We start from the raw sequence: 4,705 nt of genomic DNA, 5'->3' as shown, positions 1-4,705 counted from the left end.
TGACGTCACGACCGTCCGTACGTACGTACGTACGTCCATTCCTGCATGTATGCCAATGTGACCAGTATCATGCTAGATTACAGCATACAGCTTTGACATTGGACAGGTATGTTTTGATCAATTGACACCAGTCAAAACAAGGTATCCACTGATCAGCATCACGTGACGACATCGCAGGTTCAAGCGTAGAGGTCAGCTGGTTTTTTTAGTTGACCGCTGACCAGGTACTGGTTTTCGATTGGATTGCAGGCTCAGCCCAGGTTAACTTTCCTAAACATAAGCAACGCTTCATTTTTCGCGCGCTTTGTGCGGCTCGACGCGGCTACACGTCCATACCGCATCAACTATAGTTGTTACACAGTCAACGATTTTCGTGCTCAGGTAAAAAAACGGTTTGGAATATTTTTCTTCTTTCTGCATTTTACACTGGTTTCAATCCGGTTTGACATATCATGATAGCTGTGGTCCACACTGGTGGCTACGTAGTTATTCAAGTCAAGCATCGGAGGGATAAAAACTTAAAGCTTAGTATTGGCCGTTTTTATACTAGAGACGCATAATCCGTCCAGACGAATTATGCGTCTCTCATGTTATCCGTCTAGTGTAAAGACGGGACGAACTATATGAGACGCATAATTCGCCTTGGACGAACTTGGGCGAACATTCTTTCTGCGTCTGTTAATTTCGTCTAGTATAAAGACGGGCACTAGACGCATAATGCGTCTGGACGAACTTTCCAATTTAGTGCGTCTTCGAAGACGCACTAAAATAAATTCTTCGTCCAGACGCATAATGCGTCTTGTGGCCGTCTTTATACTAGACGAATTTAACAGACGCAGAAAAAATGTTTGCCCAAGTTCGTCCCAGACGAATTATGCGTCTCTAGTATAAAAACGGCTATTTATTTTAATTTGCTTAGCGCTACTTTTTTCTCTGTACTGCAATTTTTGGCGTATCTTTAAAAGCTCTGACAAGGTTACATGATGCCTGGAGGACCTATGAACAGAACAGAAACGAAAGAAGAGCGAAAGAGAACCACAACGACAAAACAGAATACCATTTAATAGCTCATACTCATTGGAAGAAGTCACTCTACTAGTTCTTTCCTTGCGCACTAAGCCGTTTGTTATTTTCAAAAAGTGGTTTTAATCAGTTTTTCCTTTGTTCAGGAATAAAAATCAAATTTTTATTGTCAACTGGAATTAAATAACAATTATCTGTACTCTGTACTCTTTTGGACATAAAGAAAAAGTTGATTTGTTTGTTTGTTTTGCTCTAAAATGCGATCGTACAAGTGCTTTTTAATCCGTTTGTTCATTTGGTTTTCGATGTGCCTCGACAGTGACAAGAAAATTTTGCCCTTATGTTATAAACACGTAATCGCAATGAGTTCTCGTAAAATTAGGGGGAAAATTTCACTAACTTGTGATTTCAGAAGTTTGTTTATAGCACCTAAACGTTATTTAAGCGTTGGAGCGGATCTTTTTTGAAGTTCGTTCTGTCTTGGTTGCATTGCCGTATTTTGCCGATTCTTTTTCCAAGCCAACCTGGCGTGTTTCAGTGAAATACATCAAAATGTGAATGATCTCGTTTTCATTACATCAGTAAAACTCCTCTTTGACCTTGAGCTGACAACGTTTTTTTATGGCTTCTAATTTTAGCGTGATTCCTATTCGCTGGCTATTGATAGTTGACTCGCTCGCTAAGGGTGTGCTTGTCTTCTTTTAAAAGTCATGCATATGCGGTTCAAGAAAAAGGCCGGTAGGGTTAGTGAAAATAAGAGGTTTCGAATTGTCCGCGTTTTGATATTTCCGGTCGCTACTTTAATAATTAAATCATTTTCTTTGCTTTCTTTCATAGAAAAACTCATTGCCAGACTAGTGAATTGCAAAGTAAATTTCACTCGAAAAACCGATATCATAGTCATCGCTTTGTGATTCATGCGATATCGGTTTTTCGCGTAAAATTTGGAATTCACTAGTTAGGCAATGAATTTTTCTATAGAAGAAAGCAAAGAAAATTATTTCATTATGAAAGCAGCAACCGGAAACATCAAAACGTGGACAATTCGAAACCTTTTATTTTCACTAACCCTACAGGCAGTAAGAATAAATAGCCTGGGAGCTCCGCTTTTCGGCTTGGCTAAAATCTATATAGTACTGCTTGCCCTTTAACAATTTTCATTTATTGACTACGGAACTGTCAACCGCGGTGGCAGCTCTTTTTACAGTACGATTAGTGGGCCAGGTATTCTGCAATCGCTCCCAACTTCTCTTTAAAGTTCATTGAAGTTAAGCCCTTTCCGGCGGGGTTAGTATCAGCTAAATAGCAAAAAGATTTAGCATTGCATCAACGTGAAAAGGCAAATGGCAGACGACTCCTTGTTACCAAAGCGTGAAAATTCTATCGTTGTAACTTTTCTTCTCATTTTAGAAGTTGCACGACATCTGTAAGTAAACAGGGAGAAAACGCCTACTATCTTTTAAAGTGAATATGACAGATTTTTGTTTACTGATTTACTCAATCGAAACACCATGGTTTTCTGAGATAAAAACAATAAAAAATATTCCATACCGATTTTCCTTCCAAGCCCTTTAGTTTTTAAAGAATTGGAATTTTCACTTCCGGTGGGGTAAAAATCCGTGCTAGTAAGGAGTCTGGGGATAGCAGAACTGTGACGTCAATACCAGAACGAAATTTTTCCACGGCCCTAATTTTCCTTTATTAAATTCAGAAGTTGCTGCCTGCTTCTGAGAAGCGTTGTATTTGGTTACAATAATGCATAAACGACAAAAGAAAGAAATTTCTATCTCTAAAGTTTTCTGCTTCATGTAATAACGCCCCTTTGCTATTCCCAGTCTCCTTACTAGCGCGGTTTTGTACTCCACCGGAAGTGAAATTTCCAATTTTTTAAAGGCTGAAAGGCATAGAATGAAATCGACATAGATGTTTTTGGTTTTTTTAATCTCAGAAGACCATGATGTTTCCATTGAGTAAATAAAGAAAAATCTGTCACATACACTTTAAGAGTCAACTGTATTTAGCGCAGAGCCACTATTTGGGAATGCTGTACAGAAATCAAATCCACTATAATATCAAATCGTAGGCTGGTTTTTGACAAGAGGGAAAAATCGGAATTGATACCCGGCGAAAAATCTCTCGGAGCACATTAGAGAACCAACAAACTCAACTCACATATGACATCGAACCCAGGCTTCACTGGTGGAAAACGAGTGCTGTCACCACTGCGCCATCCCTGCTCCCAGAGAAAGTTTCATTGCTTTATCTCTCTCAAAGGCATTTACTCACCTAATTATAATATACTGCATACATGAGGCAATTTTAACTGTTGACTCTGTGACGAGAATTCTAAAGTATGAGGAATCAAATGACAGCTACTGGGCAAAATGCAACAACGCTCACTTTATAGAAGATCTAAATCATTTATGTGATACTATTTTTTCGAATAGTTGGTTGAACAATAGGCAATTATGATATAGGGCAATAATTGTTTGGATCAGTTTCATGATCCTTTTATGAATCGGAATTACTTCAGCCTGTCTTTTTTTATATCTGATCTCCAAACGCGAAATGGACGAGAGTAAAGTACATATATCCTCAATGGAGTCCTTTCTCCAATTTCTTTTATGGTGAGTAAGGCCAAAAGTTTTGTTTCTCGAACACTTTAAACACGCTATTTCTACTCTCAGTACTGTTTTCTCTTTTCTGTTTCCGTTTAAACTCAAGCATGCGCAATAAGACCGGAACCCACGTTTTCTGGGAAAATGGAGTCCATTATCCCAGAGTCTCTCCGGGCGCTCACCCGCTGACCAAAAAGCCCGAGGACTCTGGGTAAAAAATTGGGTTTTTCCAAACCAGACATCTTTTCCTCCTTTCTACTTACCCAAACCCCTTTCTCCATACCTCCATTCTTCCCCACCTTTGGATACCACTTATGCCCATTTCATATTCTTCAAGACGCACACATATATCTCAAAACCTCTCTGTATACTCACCAAAACTTGATCTTGAGCTCCCTACCTCTGAATCTGCTGCCTACTCCTTAATCCACTTGACCACGCAAGCAATTAATGCAAATTCCCCGGAATAATTTATAAAAGAATATTTCATCACTCACCCCAGGCCACTCTCGGTCCAAACTTTAATTTATTCAGAAATGTGCAATGCAACACCAGAGCCCGGCATATGGCAGAGTCACGTAAACGCAATTGCGTACATGAAATAAATTTCTATAGAGAAATAGAGAAATTTAAAGGCCACCTAAAGACAAAGGACTCACACAAAAAAAATATTTAGAACATTTCTTGAAAGAAAAAACAGAGGAGCAACTCCACTTTTATGGAATCAAAGATCGATCTAAGCCGAAACAATTAACAAAATGGAACAACATGATAACTCGAAGGAGATGGGTTACAGGAACTATTCACAAGATGAAAAACAAGACAATAGTTCCAAAACGGGAACTGTTTCAAGTTTTGTCCCAAGCATACACTCAGTCAAATTACAGGAAAGTGGCTTCAAGAAATTATGCAGAAATCAGCCAGAAAGTTGTCAACACATCAATTCTATGCACGGAAAATGCCCAACAACCAATTGGAATGGCAGCTCCAATAGTCTTCCGTCTCTCGATAGAGATCGAATTGATGGTAAAATGCCTCCCTTGTACCCCAACATGCCTTTAGGA

The sequence above is a fragment of the Montipora capricornis genome, chromosome 14 (assembly GCF_036669925.1).
Source record: "Montipora capricornis isolate CH-2021 chromosome 14, ASM3666992v2, whole genome shotgun sequence".
Taxonomy (NCBI): domain Eukaryota; kingdom Metazoa; phylum Cnidaria; class Anthozoa; order Scleractinia; family Acroporidae; genus Montipora; species Montipora capricornis.
Note: the sequence above shows the minus strand (reverse complement) of the source record.